This window comes from Pristiophorus japonicus, unplaced genomic scaffold, assembly GCF_044704955.1.
Source record: "Pristiophorus japonicus isolate sPriJap1 unplaced genomic scaffold, sPriJap1.hap1 HAP1_SCAFFOLD_900, whole genome shotgun sequence".
Lineage (NCBI taxonomy): Eukaryota > Metazoa > Chordata > Chondrichthyes > Pristiophoridae > Pristiophorus > Pristiophorus japonicus.
The window spans coordinates 68214-85185 of record NW_027254825.1 but is presented as its reverse complement, the minus strand read 5'-3'; the positions used below and the strand labels follow the sequence as shown (position 1 = coordinate 85185).

The window sequence follows — 16972 nt, the reverse complement described above, 5'->3', positions numbered from 1 at the left end:
GGATCATTGGCCATGGGGGGAATCACAGACTCCTGTGGATCATTGGCCATGGGGGAATCACTGACTGCTGGGGATTGTTGGCCATGGGGGGAATCACAGACTCCTGGGGGATCATCTGCCATGATGGGAATCACAGACTCCTGGGGATCATTGACCATGGGGGCATCACAGACTCCTGGGGGATCATTGGCCATGGGGGGAATCACAGACTCCTGTGGATCATTGGCCATGGGGGAATCACTGACTGCTGGGGATTGTTGGCTATGGGGGGAATCACAGACACTGGGGGATCATCTACCATGGGGGGGGATCACAGACTCCCGGGGGATCATCTACCATGAGGGGAATCACAGACTCCTGGAGATCATTGGCCATGGGGGAATCACAGTCTCCCATGGGATCAGTGACCATGGGGGGGAATCACAGACTCCTGGGGATCATTGACCATGGGGGGAATCACAGACTCCTGGGGATCATTGGCCATGGGGGAAATCTCAGACTCCTAGTGGATCATTGGCCATGGGGGGAATCACAGACTCCCAGGGGCTCATTCACCATGGAGGGAATCACAGACTCCTGGAGATCATTGGCCATGGGGGGAATCACAGACTCCCAGGGGCTCATTCACCATGGAGGGAATCACAGACTCCTGGAGATCATTGGCCATGGGGGGAATCACAGTCTCCCGTGGGATCAGTGACCATGGGGTGAATCACAGACTCTGGGGATCATTGGCCAAGGGTGGAATCACAGACTCCCGGGAGATCATTGGCCATGGGGTGAATCACAGACTCCTGGGGGATCATTGACCATCGGGGGAATCACAGACTTCTGGGGATGAATGGCCATGGGGGGAATCACAGACTCCTGGGGATCTTGACCATGGGGCGAATCACAGACTCCTGGGGATCCTTGTCCATGGGGGGAATCACAGACTCCCAGGGATTATTGGCCATGGATGGAAGCACAGACTCCTGGGGATCATTTGTTTCATGGGGGGAATCACAGACTCCCGGGGGATCATTGGCCATGGCGGGAATCACAGACTCCGAGAGCTCAGTGACCATGGGGTAAATCACAGACTCTGGGGATCATTGGCCATAGCGGTAATCACAGACTCCTGGAGCTCATTGGCAATGGGGGGAATCACAGACCCTGGGTATCATTGGCCATGGGGCGAATCACAGACTCCTGGAGCTCATTGACCATAGGGGGACTCACAGATGTCTGGAGCTCATTGACCATGGGGGGAATCACGGACCCCCGGGGGATTATTGGCCATGGGGGGAATCATAGACTCCTGGGGTATCATCGGCCATGGGACGAATCACAGACTCCCGGGGATCATTGACCATGGGGGGAGTCACAGACTCTCGAGGGATAATCTACTGTGGGGGGAATCACAGACTTCCCGGGGATCATCTACCATGGGGTGAATCACAGACTCCCGGAGATCATTGACCATGGGGGGAATCACAGACTCCTGGAGCTCATTGACCCTGGGACGAATCACATACTCATGGAGCTCATTGACCATGGGGGGAATCACAGAGTCCCGGGGGATCATTGGCCATGGGGGGACTCACAGACTCCTGGGGGATCATCTGCCATGGTGGGAATCACAGACTCCCGGGGGATCATCGACCATGGGGCGAAGCACAGCCCCTGGGGATCATCGGCCATGGGGGGAATCACAGACTCCTGGGGGATCATTGACCATGGGGGGAATCACAGACTCCTGGGGATCATTGACCATGAGGCATCACAGACTCCTGGGGGATCATTGGCCATGGGGGGAATCACAGACTCCTGTGGATCATTGGCCATGGGGGAATCACTGACTGCTGGGGATTGTTGGCCATGGGGGGAATCACAGACCCTGGGGGATCATCTACCATGGTGGGGATCACAGACTCCCGGGGGATCATCTACCATGAGGGGAATCACAGACTCCTGGAGATCATTGGCCATGGGGGGAATCACAGTCTCCCGTGGGATCAGTGACCATGCGTGGAATCACAGACTCCTGGGGATCATTGACCATGGGGGGAATCACAGACTCCTGGGGATCATTGGCCATGGGGGAAATTTCAGACTCCTAGTGGATCATTGGCCATGGGGGGAATCACAGACTCCCAGGGGCTCATTCACCATGGAGGGAATCACAGACTCCTGGAGATCATTGGCCATGGGGGGAATCACAGTCTCCCGTGGGATCAGTGACCATGGGGGGAATCACAGACTCTGGGGATCATTGACCATGGGGGGAATCACAGACTTCTGGGGATCAATGGCCATGGGGGGGAATCACAGACTCCTGGGGATCTTGACCATAGGGGGACTCACAGATGTCTGGAGCTCATTGACCATGGGGGGAATCACGGACCCCCGGGGGATCATTGGCCATGGGGGGAATTATAGACTCCTGGGGAATCATCTACCATGGGGTGAATTACAGACTCCCGGAGATCATTGACCATGGGGGGAATCACAGACTCCTGGAGCTCATTGACCCTGGGACGAATCACATACTCATGGAGCCCATTGACCATGGGGGGAATCACAGAGTCCCGGGGGATCATTGGCCATGGGAGGACTCATAGACTCCTGGGGGATCATCTGCCATGGTGGGAATCACAGACTCCCGGGGGATCATCGACCATGGGGGGAAGCACAGACCCTGGGGATCATCGGCCATGGGGGGAATCACAGACTCCTGGGGGATCATTGACCATGGGGGGAATCACAGACTCCTGGGGATCATTGACCATGGGGGCATCACAGACTCCTGGGGGATCATTGGCCATGGGGGGAATCACAGACTCCTGTGGATCATTGGCCATGGGGGAATCACTGACTGCTGGGGATTGTTGGCCATGGGAGGAATCACAGATCCTGGGGGATCATCTACCATGGGGGGGATCACAGACTCCCGGGGGATCTTCTACCATGAGGGGAATCACAGACTCCTGGAGATCATTGGCCATGGGGGGAATCACAGTCTCCCGTGGGATCAGTGACCATGGGGGGAATCACAGACTCCTGGGGATCATTGACCATGGGGGGAATCACAGAATCCTGGGGGATCATTGGCCATGGGGGAAATCTCAGACTCCTAGTGGATCATTGGCCATGGGGGGAATCACAGACTCCCAGTGGCTCATTCACCATGGAGGGAATCACAGACTCCTGGAGATCATTGGCCATGGGGGGAATCACAGTCTCTCGTGGGATCAGTGACCATGGGGTGAATCACAGACTCACAGACTCTAGGGATCATTGGCCAAGGGGGGAAATCACAGACTCCCGGGAGATCATTGGCCATGGGGTGAATCACAGGCTCCTGGGGGATCATTGACCATGGGGGGAATCACAGACTTCTGGGGATCAATGGCCATGGGGGGAATCACAGACTCCCGGGGATCTTGACCATGGGGCGAATCACAGACTCCTGGGGATCCTTGTCCATGGGGGGAATCACAGACTCCCAGGGATCATTGGCCATGGGCAGAGTCACAGATTCCTGGGGGCTCATTGGCCATGGGGGGAATCACAGATCCTGGGAATCATTGGCCATGGCGGGAATCACAGTCTCCCGTGGGATCAGTGACCATGGGGTGAATCACAGACTCTAGGGATCATTGGCCATGGGCAGAGCCACAGACTCCTGGGGGCTCATTGGCCCTGGGGGGAAATCACAGACCCATGGTGGCTCATTGGCCATGGGCGGCATCACAGACTCCGGGGGCTCATCGGCCATGGGGGGGGAATTCACAGACTCCCGGGGGCTCATTGACCAAGAGGGGAATCACAGACCCTGGGGATTATTGACCGTGGGGGGAATTCACAGACTCCCAGGGGCTCACCAGTCATGTGGGCATTCTACCACCACCAGAGGGCGCATCTGTTGGAGTCCCAAGGGATCCCCGCATCCCTTGGGAGCACTGTATATAAGCCGGCCTCCCATGCTATGCCAGCACTCAGAATAAAGAGACTAAGGTCACACTTACTCAAGTCTACAGTACTCGGTCACATTGCTTTATTTGGGGCATAACAACTGGCGACGAGTAATAGACCATGAACCATCACGCGAAAATGCAGAGAACTGTTGGTATCCTGGAGAACTTCTCAGAAGGTGTACGATTGGGAGCGACTCGACCAATAATTCGTGGCCACCGAGCTGGAAGGGAATGAGAACGCTGCCAAATGAAGGGCGGTCCTCCTCACCGTCCGTGGGGCCACGTGAAGAACCTGCTAGCTCCGGTGAAACCAACAGCCAAATCGTATGAAGAACCGTGTACGCTGGTCCGGGAGCACCGAAATGCGAAGGAGAGCGTTCTGACGGCAAGGTATCGGTTTTACACGTGTGAACGGTCCGAGGGCCAGGAAGTGGCGAGCTACGTCGCCGAACTAAGGCGCCTTGCAGGACATTGCGAATTCGGTGGATTCCTGGAGCAAATGCTGAGAGACTTTTTGGTGCTTGGCATTGGCCACGAGGTTATCCTTCGCAAACTATTGACTGTTGAAACACCGAACCTGAGCAAAGCCATACATTTATGTCCACCAGCAATAACACCAAACAAATTTCGCAGCGTAAAGAGGTTTCGGCAAGTACTGTACACAAAATAACGTCGTTTTCGGGCAGGGATGCATATGGCAGAACGTACACGCCTGCAGCTGCACTAACTCAGATGACCCAGAGTCCGCCATCAAACGTTCATGCGAGGCAGTTAACCCCTTGTTGGCGCTGTGGGGGTGACCATCGAGCCCATCACTGCCGCTTCAAACACTATGCGTGCAAAGGCTGTGGAACAATGGGACACCTCCAGCGAATGTGCAGACGAGCTGCAAACCCTGCAAAACCACCAGGCTGCAGAGGACGACCGATCCGTGGCGGATCAGGCTGAACTCGAGACTCGAACCGAGGAGGCAGAGGTGTACGGGGCACACACACCTTCACCACGAAATGTCCACCCACCATGTTAAAAGCTGTACTGAACGGAATTGCAGTATCCATGGAACTGGACACGGGTGCGAGTCAGTCCATCGTGAGCAAAAAGGCCTTCGACAGGCTGTGGTGCAACAAGGCACACAGGCCCAAGCTGAGCCCCATTCACACCAAGCTGAGAACTTACACTAAAGAGCTGATCCCTGTAATTGGCAGCGCAGCAGTAAAAGTCTCCGATGATGGAGCGGTGCATGAACTCCCGCTATGGATTGAACCAGGAGATGGACCCACACTGTTCGGCAGAAGCTGGCTGGGAAAAGTCCGCTGGGACTGGGATGACATCCGAGCGCTTTCGTCTGTCGACGACGCCTCATGTGCCCAGGTCCTGAGCAAGTTCCCGTCGTTGTTTGAGCCAGGCATCGGAAAATTCTCTGGGGCGAAGGAGCAGATCCACTTGGGTCCCGGTGCACGACCCATCCACCACAAGGCACGGGCGGTGTCATACATGATGCGAGAGAAAGTGGAGATCGAGCTGGACAGGCTGCAACGAGAGGGCATCATCGCGCCGGTGGAGTTCAACGAGTGGGCCAGTCCGATTGTTCCGGTTCTCAAGGGCGAAGGCACGGTCAGAATTTGTGGGGACTATAAAGTAACGATGAACCGTTTTTCGCTGCAGGAGCAGTACCCGCTACCCAAGGCAGACGACCTGTTTGCGACGCTGGCAGGCAGGAGGGAAGACGTTCACCAAGCCGGACCTGACCTCGGCCGACATTGACGCAGGAGCTGGAGGAATCTTCGAAAGGCCCCACCTGCATCAACACGCACAAAGGGACTGTTCATCTACAATAGATGCCCGTCTGGGATTCGATCGGCCGCGGCTATTTCAAAGGAACACGGAGAGCCTGCTAAAGTCGGTCCCGAGCACCGTGGTTTTCCGGGACGACATACTGGTCACGGGTCGGGACACCATCGAACACTTGCAGAACCTGGAAGAGGTTCTAAGTCGGCTAGATGGCGTGGGGCTCAGGTTGAAACGCTCGAAGTGTGTTTCCCTGGCGCCGGAGGTCAAGTTCTTGGGAAGAAGAATCGCGGCAGACGGCATCAGACCCACCGACGCCAAGACGGGGGCCATCAAGAACGCGCCGAGACCACAGAACGTGACAGAGCTGCGGTCGTTCCTGGGACTCCTCAATTATTTTGGTAACTTCCTACCCGGGATAAGCACCTTGCCAGAACCCCTACACGTGTTGCTGCACAAGGGAGATGACTGGGTATGGGGGAAATCACAAGGGGCTGCTTTTGAGAAAGCCCGAAATCTGTTATGTCCCAACAAACCGCTTGTTGTGTATGACCCGTGTGAACGTTTAGTGCTCGCGAGCGATGTGTCTTCGTACGGGGGTCGGGTGTGTGTTACAGCAAGGTAAGGAATCGGGAACATTGCAACCGGTCGCCTGTGCATCCAGGAGTTTGTCCAAGGCATGATTGAAAAAGAAACTCTGGCGTGCGTTTACGGGGTGAAAAAAATGCACCAGCCTCTGTTTGGGCTGAAGTTCGAGTTAGAAACTGACCACAAGCCGCTCATATCGCTGTTCTCAGAGAGCAAAGGGATTAACACCAATGCCTCTGCCCGCATCCAAAGATGGGCGCTCACGCTGTCTGCATATAACTCTGTAATTCACCACAGGCCAGGCACAGAGAGCTGCGCTGGTGCTCTCAGTCGGCTACCATTGCCCACCACCGGGGTGGAAATGGCACAGCCTGCAGACTTGGTGATGGATGCATGTGAAAACAAAAAGTCACCGGTTACGGCCCGCCAGATCAGGACCTGGACCAGCCAGGATCCTTCACTGTCCCTGGTAAAAAAAACTGTGTCCTCCATGGGAGCTGGTCCAGCGTCCCAGCGGAGATTCATGAAGAGATCAAGCCGTTCCAGCGGCACAAAGACAAAATGTCCATACAGGCGGACTGTCTTTTGTGGGGCAATCACGTGGTTTTGCCTAAGAAAGGCAGGGAAACATTTATACACGACCTACACAATATTCACCCAGACACAGTAATGCTGAAAGCTAGAGCCAGATCCCACGTGTGGTGGTCCAGCATCGACTCAGATTCAGAGTCTTGCGTGAGCCAATGCAACACTTGCTCTCAAACTGAACAATGCACCCAGGGAGGCACCGCTGAGTTTGTGGTCATGGCCCTCCAAACCGTGGTCTAGGATCCACGTGGATTATGTGGGCCCGTTTCTAGACAAAATGTTTTTGTTTGTTGTGGATGCTTATTCAAAATGGATTGAGTGTGTAATAGTGTCTGTAAGCACGTCCACTGCCACCATCGAAAGCCTACGAGCCATGTTTGTCACACACGGCCTGCCTGATGTCCTTGTCAGCGACAATGGGCCGTACTTCACCAGCGCTGAATTCAAGGAATTCATGACCCGCAACGGGATCGAACACGTCACATCTGCCCCGTTCAAGCCCGCATCTAATGGCCAGGCAGAACGGGCAGTCCAGACCATCGAGCAAAGCTTGAAACGTGTGTCGGAAGGTTCCCTGCAGACCCACCTGTCCCGAGTCCTGCTCAGCTACTGCACCAGACCCTACTCCCTCACCGGGATTCCCCCTGCCGAGCTGCTCATGAAAAGGGCGCTCAGAACAAGGCTCTCTCTAGTCCACCCCGATCTCCAGGATCACGTCGAGGGCAGGCAGCATCAACAAAGCGTGTACCGTGATCGCGCAAATGTGTCACGCGATATTGAAGTCAATGACCCTGTATTTATACCCAACTATGGACGTGGTCCCAAATGGCTGGCTGGCACTGTCGTAGCCAAAGAAGGGAGTCGCGTGTTTGAGGTCAAATTTGCAAATGGACCAACTTGCAGAAAGCATTTGGACCAAGCCAAACTGCGATTCACAGACAGCCACGAGCAACCCAAAGAGGACATCACCAACTCCGACCCTCCGATACACACACACACACACACACACAAGTGGCAACCGACATCACGGTTGACCAGGAAGCTGAACTCACCATCCCCAGCAGCCCGGCAAAGCCAGCTGTCCAGCAGCCCAGCGAAGGCCCAACTAACTCACCTGCACCTGCATTTGTACCGAGACGATCGACAAGGGATCGGAAAGCCCCAGATCGTCTCACCCTGTAAATAAGTGTACTGTTGACTTTGGGGGGCGGGGAGTGATGTTATGTATGCGACACCTTGTAACCAGCATTCTACCGACACCAGAGGGCCCATCTGTTGGGAGTCCCAAGGGATCCCAGCATCCCTTGGGAGCACTGTATATAAGCCGGCTTCTCATGCTATGCCAACACTCTGGAGTCACAATAAAGAGGCGAAGGTCACACTTACTCAAGTCGACAGTACTCGGTCACATTGCTTTATTTGAGACACATCAGGGGGAATCACAGAATCACGACTGCGAGAGGTATCACACACACTGTCCTCACTCAAACCTGGAGGCAGTGTAGATGAAAGCATGAAATGACAAAGCGATATCGCTAGATTAAGTGGTGGAGCAACTCTGTGGCAAATGGATTTCGATGTCGGCAATTATGAGGTGGTCCACTTTGGCCCTAACTCCTTCACGGCAAGCGAGCCAAAGGTGGGCAGAGGGAACGTTACAGGGGACCACCCTCAAAGCCTCCCTGATAAAGTGCAACATCCCCACCGGCACCTGGGAGTCCCTGGGCCAAAGACCAGTCCCGCCCGGAGTGGAGGAAGTGCATCCGGGAGGGCGCTGAGCACCTCGAGTCTCGTCGCCGAGAGCGTGCAGAGACCAAGCGCAGGCAGCGGAAGGAGCGTGCGGCAAACCAGTCCCACCCTCCCCTTCCCTCAACGTCTGTCTGTCCCACCCTCCCCTTCCCTCAACGTCTATCTGTCCCACCCTCCCCTTCCCTCAACGTCTATCTGTCCCACCCTCCCCTTCCCTCAACGTCTATCTGTCCCACCCTCCCCTTCCCTCAACGTCTATCTGTCCCACCCTCCCCTTCCCTCAACGTCTATCTGTCCCACCCTCCCCTTCCCTCAACGTCAATCTGTCCCACCTGTGACAGGGAGTGTGGATCCTGTATTGGACTGTTCAGTCACCTAAGGACTCACTGTTAGAGTGGAAGCAAGTCTTCCTCGATTCCGAGGGACTGCCTGTGATGCTGATGATGAAAAAGGTAAGAACAGGGTACTTTCTAAATGGTCCGAAGAGACCTGGGGGTCCAGGTATTGCAAAGGGGATGGAGTAGAAAAGCAGGGAAGTCTTGCTCCAGTTATACAGGGTATTGGTGAGGCCACACCTGGAGTACTGCGTGCAGTTTTGGTTTCCGTATTTACGAAAGGATATACTTGCTTTGGAGGCAGTTCAGAGAAGGTTCACTCGGTTGATTCCGGGGATGAGGGGGTTGACTTATGAGGAAAGGTTGAGGAGGTTGGGCCTCTAATCATTGGAATTCAGAAGAATGAGAGGTGATCTTATCGAAACGTATAAGATTATGAGGGGGCTTGACAAGGTGGATGCAGAGAGGATGTTCCCACTGATGGGGGAGACTAGAACTAGGGGGCATGGTCTTAGAATAAGGGGCCGCCCATTTAAAACTGAGATGAGGAGGAATTTCTTCTCTCAGAGGGTTGTAAATCTGTGGAATTCGCTGCCTCAGAGAGCTGTGGAAGCCGGGACATTGAATACATTTTAGACAGAAATAGACAGTTTCTTAACCGATAAGGGGATAAGGGAGCGGGCAGGGAAGTGGAGCTGAGTCCATGATGGGATCAGCCATGATCGTATTAAATGGCGGAGCAGGCTCGAGGGGCCGTATGGCCTACTCCTGCTCATATTTCTGATGATCTTATGGTCTTTGGCAGAGAGTGACAGAGAGAGACAGGGAGAGAGAGAGAGAGAGAGAGAGAGAGAGAAGGGAGAGAGAGGGAATACTAGATAGAGTGCGACAGAGAAATTAAGAGAGAGGGGTAGAAACAGGAGGGGAGAAACAGAGTGAGAGAGAGAGAGCGAGGGGGAGAGAGAGAGAGATGCAGAGAGAGAGAGAGAGAGAGATAGATAGAGAAAGAGACAGAGAAGGACAGAGATAGAGAGTGAGAGAGGGATGGGGAGAGACAGAGAGAGAGAGAGAGAAAGATAGAGGGAAAAATGGAGAGAGAGAGCGATGGGGAGATGGGGAGAGAGAGAGATGGGGGAGAGAGAGAGATGGGGGAGAGAGAGATGTGGAGAGAGAAAAATGTGGGAGAGACAGAGAGAGAGAGAGACAGAGAGAGAGACAAAGAGAGAGAGAGAGAGAAAGAGAGAGAGAGAGATTATTTCTTATGTTCTTATGTGCTTAAATCGGAGTAGCCCCTCGAGCCTGCTCCACCATTTAATACCATCATGGCTGATCCGATCATGGACTCAGCTCCACTTCCCTGCCCGCCCCCTTATCCCTTATCGGTTCAGGAACTGTCTATCTCCGCCTTAAATATATTCAATGTCCTGGCTTCCACAGCTCTCTGAGGCAGCGAATTCCACAGATTTACAACCCTCTGAGAGAAGAAATTCCTCCTCATCTCAGTTTTAAATGGGCGGCCCCTTATTCTAAGACCATGCCCCCTAGTTCTAGTCTCCCCCATCAGTGGGAACATCCTCTCTGTATCCACCTTGTCGAGCCCCCCTCATAATCTGATACGTTTCCATAAGATCACCTCTCATTCTTCTGAATTCCAATGAGTAGAGGCCCAACCTCCTCAACCTTTCCTCATAAGTCAACCCCCTCATCTCCGGAATCAACCGAGTGAACCTTCTTATGTTTTTACATACACAGATCATTAAAATGTCATGAATAGGTACAGAAAATAACCTGGCCTTTATATCTGGAGGATCAGAAGACGAGGGAGGTACAAGTTATGCTGCAGCTGTACAAAGCCCTGGTTAGACCTGTAGCACTGTGAGCAGTTCTGGGCACAGCACCTTCGGGAGGGTATATTGATCCTGCAGGGAGCGCAGCCTGGGTTCAGCAGAGTGATCCCTGCACTCCAAGGGTTAGGTTACGAGGAGAGATTACACAAAACTGGGCTGGTATTCTCTGGAATTTAGAAGGTTAAGGGGCAGTCTGATCAAAGTTTTAATGATATTAAGGGCGACAATTAGAGGAGATAGCGACAAACTGTTCCCGCCGGTTGGGCAGTCTAGGACTAGGGGATATAGTCTAAATTTAGGACCAGAACGTTCAGGAGTGAAGTTAGGCAACACTTCCACACACACACACAGGGTGGGAGGGGTTTGGAACTCTCTTCCGCAAACGGCAATTGATACTGGGGGTCAATTGTTAATTTTAAATCGGGGATTGATAGATTGTTGTTAACCAATGGGGCTGAATGGGCCTCCTCCTGTTCCTGTGTAACAGGCTCGAGGGGCTGAATGGGCCTCCTCCTGTTCCTGTGTAATAGGCTCGAGGGGCTGAATGGGCCTCCTCCTGTTCCTGTGTAACAGGCTCGAGGGGCTGAATGGGCCGCCTCCTGTTCCTGTGTAACAGGCTCGAGGGGCCGAATGGGCCTCCTCCTGCTCCTGTGTTCCCATCGCCCTTTCAGGCAGTGTGTTCCCGATCACAACAACTCGCTGCGTAAACACTTTCCCCCCACCTCCCCCTCTGGTTCAATCGTCGATTGTCTTCAATCTGTGTCCCTCTGGTTACCCACCCTCCTGCCCCCCGGGAACAGGTTCTCCTCACTTACTCTATCAAAACTCATAATGATTTTGGGAACCTTTTAAATCGCTCTCTCACATTCTCACTGCTTTGCTCCCTCACACTCTCATGTTCTCTCTCTCAGCCGTGGCTCAGTGGGCAGTACACTCGCCTCTGACTCAGAAGGTTCTGGGTTCAAGTCCCACTCCAGGAACATGAGAGCGTAAATCTAGGCTGACACTCCAGTGCAGGACTGAGGGAGCCCCGCACTGTCGGAGGGGCAAGACTGAGGGAGCGCCGCACTGTCGGAGGGACAGTACTGAGGGAGTGCCGCACTGTCGGAGGGACAGTACTGAGGGAGTGCCGCACTGTCGGAGGGGCAGTACTGAGGGAGCGCCGCACTGTCGGAGGGGCAGTACTGAGGGAGCGCCGCACTGTCGGAGGGGCAGTACTGAGGGAGCGCCGCACTGTCGGAGGGTCAGTACTGAGCGAGTGCTGCACTGTTGGAGGGGCAGTACTGAGGGAGCGCCGCACTGTCGGAGGGTCACTACTGAGCGAGTGCTGCACTGTTGGAGGGGCAGCACTGAGGGAGCGCTGCACTGTCGGAGGGGCAGTACTGAGGGAGCGCCGCACTGTCGGAGGGTCAGTACTGAGCGAGTGCTGCACTGTCGGAGGGTCAGTACTGAGCGAGTGCTGCACTGTTGGAGGGGCAGCACTGAGGAAGCACTGCACTGTCGGAGGGGCAGTACTGAGGAAGCACTGCACTGTCGGAGGGGCAGTACTGAGGGAGCGCCGCACTGTCGGAGGGGCAGTACTGAGGGAGCGCGCACTGTCGGAGGGACAGTACTGAGGGAGCGCCGCACTGTCGGAGGGGCAGTACTGAGGGAGCGCGCACTGTCGGAGGGGCAGTACTGAGGGAGCGCCGCACTGTCGGAGGGGCAGTACTGAGGGAGCGCCGCACTGTCGGAGGGGCAGTACTGAGGGAGCGCCGCACTGTCGGAGGGGCAGTACTGAGGGAGCGCCGCACTGTCGGAGGGGCAGTACTGAGGGAGCGCGCACTGTCGGAGGTGCTGTCTTTCGGATGAGACAATAAACCGAGGCCCTCTCAGGTGGATGTAAAAGATCCCGTGACACTATTTCGAAGAAGAGCAGGGGAGTTCTCCCCGGTGTCAGGATGGTGTGTGACTTGGAGGGGAACGTGGGTCTGATGGTGTTCTCATGCGCCTGCTGCTGTTGTCAGAGATAGACAGTTTCGTAAGCGATAAGGGAATAAGGGAGCGGACAGGGAAGTGGACCTGAGTCCATGATCGGATCAGCCATGATCGTATTAAATGGCGGAGCAGGCTCGAGGGGCCGTATGGCCTCCTCCTGCTCCTATTTCTTATGTGGCTTGGTCAACATTTATCCCTCAATCAACGTAGGAAAAAACATTATCGGGTCATTGTCACATTGTTGTGTGTGGGAGCTTGCTGTGCGCAAATTGGCTGCCGCGTTTCCCACCTGGCAACAGTGACTACACTCCAAAAGTACTTCATTGGCTGTAAAGCGCTTTGGGATGTCTGGTGGTCATGACAGGCGCTATATCATTGCAAGTCTTTCTCTCATTCTCTCTCTCTCTCTCATACATTCCCTCCCTCGCACATTCTCTCTCCCTGCCATAGGGGTGATGTTCCTGACTGGTAACCAGCGGTCTGGCTTACTAATCCAGGAGACGAGAGTTTAATCCCACCATGGCCATTGAGGGAGTTTCATTTCAGTAAATTCCGATCAGTTAAACACTGAGGCCACAAGAGCGGGTCAGAGGCTGGGTGTTCTGTGGTGAGTGTCTCACCTCCTGACTCCCCAAAGCCCTTTCCACCATCTACAAGTCAGGAGTGTGAGGGAACACTCCCCACTTGCCTGGATGAGTTGCAGTTCCCAACAACACTCGAGAAGCTCGACACCATCCAGGACAAAGCAGGCCGCTCGATGGGCCACGCGACCCACCCCCTTCAACACTCACTCCCTCCACCACCGGCACACCGTGGCTGCAGTGTGTACCATCCACAAGATGCACCGCGGCAACTGGCCAAGGCTTCTCCGTCAGCACCTCCCAAACCCGCGACCTCTACCCGCCGAGAAGGACAAGGGCAGCAGGTCCATGGGAACACCACCACCTTCACGTTCCCCTCCCAGTCACACACCATCCCGACTTGGGAATATATCGGCCGTTCCTTCATCGTGGCTGGGTCACAATCCTGGAACTCCCTCCCTAACAGCACTGTGGGAGCACCTTCACCACACATAACAACATAAGCAATAGGAGCAGGAGTACGTCATACGGCCCCTCGAGCCTGCTCCGCCATTTAATACCATCATGGCTGATCCGATCATGGACTCAGCTCCACTTCACTGCCCGCTCCCTTATTCCCTCTCCGTCTCTCTCTCCCCCCTCCCCGTCTCTCTCCCCCCTCCTCCGTCTCTCTTCCCCCCTCCTCCGTCTCTCTTCCCCCCCTCTCCGTCTCTCTCCCCCATCTCCGTCTCTCTCTCTCTCCCCTCCTCCGTCTCTCTCCCCCCTCCTCCGTCTCTCTTCCCCCCTCCTCCGTCTCTCTCCCCCCCTTCTCCGTCTCTCTCCCTCCCCCCTCTCCGTCTCTCTTCCCCCCTCTCCGTCTCTCCCCACACCACTCCTCCGTCTCTCTTCCCCCCTCTCCGTCTCTCCCCACACCACTCCTCCGTCTCTCTCCCCCCTTCTCCGTCTCTCTCCCCCCCTCCTCCGTCTCTCTTCCCCCCTCTCCGTCTCTCCCCACACCACTCCTCCGTCTCTCTTCCCCCCTCTCCGTCTCTCCCCACACCACTCCTCCGTCTCTCTCCCCCCCTCCTCCGTCTCTCCCCACACCACTCCTCCGTCTCTCTTCCCCCCTCTCCGTCTCTCCCCACACCACTCCTCCGTCTCTCTTCCCCCCTCTCCGTCTCTCCCCACACCACTCCTCCGTCTCTCTTCCCCCCTCTCCGTCTCTCCCCACACCACTCCTCCGTCTCTCTTCCCCCCTCTCCGTCTCTCCCCACACCACTCCTCCGTCTCTCTTCCCCCCTCTCCGTCTCTCCCCACACCACTCCTCCGTCTCTCTCCCCCCCTCCTCCGTCTCTCTTCCCCCCTCTCCGTCTCTCCCCACACCACTCCTCCGTCTCTCTTCCCCCCCTCTCCGTCTCTCCCCACACCACTCCTCCGTCTCTCTCCCCCCCTCCTCCGTCTCTCTTCCCCCCTCTCCGTCTCTCCCCACACCACTCCTCCGTCTCTCTTCCCCCCTCTCCGTCTCTCCCCACACCACTCCTCCGTCTCTCTTCCCCCCTCTCCGTCTCTCTCCCCCCCTCCTCCGTCTCTCTCCCCCCCTCCTCCGTCTCTCTTCCCCCCTCTCCGTCTCTCCCCACACCACTCCTCCGTCTCTCTCCCCCCCTCCTCCGTCTCTCTCCCCCCCTCTCCGTCTCTCCCCACACCACTCCTCCGTCTCTCTCCCCCCCTCCTCCGTCTCTCTTCCCCCCTCTCCGTCTCTCCCCACACCACTCCTCCGTCTCTCTTCCCCCCTCTCCGTCTCTCTTCCCCCCTCTCCGTCTCTCCCCACACCACTCCTCCGTCTCTCTCCCCCCCTCCTCCGTCTCTCTTCCCCCCTCTCCGTCTCTCCCCACACCACTCCTCCGTCTCTCTCCCCACACCACTCCTCCGTCTCTCTCCCCCCCTCCTCCGTCTCTCTCCCCCCCTCTCCGTCTCTCCCCACACCACTCCTCCGTCTCTCCCCACACCACTCCTCCGTCTCTCTCCCCCCTCCTCCGTCTCTCTCCCCCCCTCTCCGTCTCTCCCCACACCACTCCTCCGTCTCTCCCCACACCACTCCTCCGTCTTCTCCCCACACCACTCCTCCGTCTCTCCCCACACCACTCCTCCGTCTCTCTCCCCACACCACTCCTCCGTCTCTCTCCCCCCCTCCTCCGTCTCTCTCCCCCTCCTCCGTCTCTCCCCACACCACTCCTCCGTCTCTCTCCCCCCCCTCCTCCGTCTCTCTCCCCCCCTCTCCGTCTCTCCCCACACCACTCCTCCGTCTCTCCCCACACCACTCCTCCGTCTCTCCCCACACCACTCCTCCGTCTCTCCCCACACCACTCCTCCGTCTCTCTCCCCACACCACTCCTCCGTCTCTCTCCCCCCCTCCTCCGTCTCTCTCCCCCCCTCTCCGTCTCTCCCCACACCACTCCTCCGTCTCTCTCCCCCCTCTCCGTCTCTCCCCACACCACTCCTCCGTCTCTCTTCCCCCCCTCTCCGTCTCTCTCCCCACACCACTCCTCCGTCTCTCTCCCCCCCTCCTCCGTCTCTCTCCCCCCCTCCTCCGTCTCTCTCCCCCCCTCTCCGTCTCTCCCCACACCACTCCTCCGTCTCTCTCCCCCCCTCCTCCGTCTCCCTCCCCCCTCTCCGTCTCTCCCCACACCACTCCTCCGTCTCTCTCCCCCCCTCTCCGTCTCTCTCCCTCCCCCCTCTCCGTCTCTCCCCACACCACTCCTCCGTCTCTCTCCCCCCCCTCCGTCTCTCTCCCTCCCCCCTCTCCGTCTCTCCCCACACCACTCCTCCGTCTCTCCCCACACCACTCCTCCGTCTCTCTCCCTCCCCCCTCTCCGTCTCTCTCCCTCCCCCCCTCTCCGTCTCTCTCCCCACACCACTCCTCCGTCTCTCTCCCCCCCTCCTCCGTCTCTCTCCCTCCCCCCTCTCCGTCTCTCCCCACCCCACTCCTCCGTCTCTCTCCCCCCCTCCTCCGTCTCTCTTCCCCCCTCCTCCGTCTCTCTCCCTCCCCCCTCTCCGTCTCTCTCCCCACACCTCCTCCGTCTCTCTCCCTCCCCCCTCTCCGTCTCTCTCCCCACACCACTCCTCCGTCTCTCTCCCCCCCTCCTCTGTCTCTCTCCCTCCCCCTCTCTCCGTCTCTCCCCACCCCACTCCTCCGTCTCTCTCCCCCCCTCCTCCATCTCTCTCCCTCCCCCCTCTCCGTCTCTCCCCACACCACTCCTCCGTCTCTCTCCCCCCCCTCCTCCGTCTCTCTCCCTCCCCCCTCTCCGTCTCTCCCCACACCACTCCTCCGTCTCTCTCCCCCCTCCTCGTCTCTCTCCCCCCCCCTCTCCGTCTCTCCCCACCCCACTCCTCCGTACTCTCTCTTTCTCCATCTCTCTCCCTCCCCCCTCTCCGTCTCTCTCCCCACACCACTCCTCCGTCTCTCTCCCCCCCTCCTCCGTCTCTCTCCCTCCCCCCTCTCCGTCTCTCCCCACACCACTCCTCCGTCTCTCTCCCCCCTCCGTCTCTCTCCCCCCTCTCCGTCTCTCTCCCCCCCTCTCCGT

At 56.8% G+C, this 16972-nt stretch overlaps 1 protein-coding gene across 1 annotated transcript in view; it reads right to left on the bottom strand.

Moving 5' to 3' along the window:
* The window catches only part of LOC139257726 (fructose-bisphosphate aldolase C-like), a 111696-nt gene that overhangs the window by 62692 nt on the left and 32032 nt on the right, over positions 1 to 16972 (bottom strand). The gene's annotated exons all lie outside the window — the stretch shown is intronic.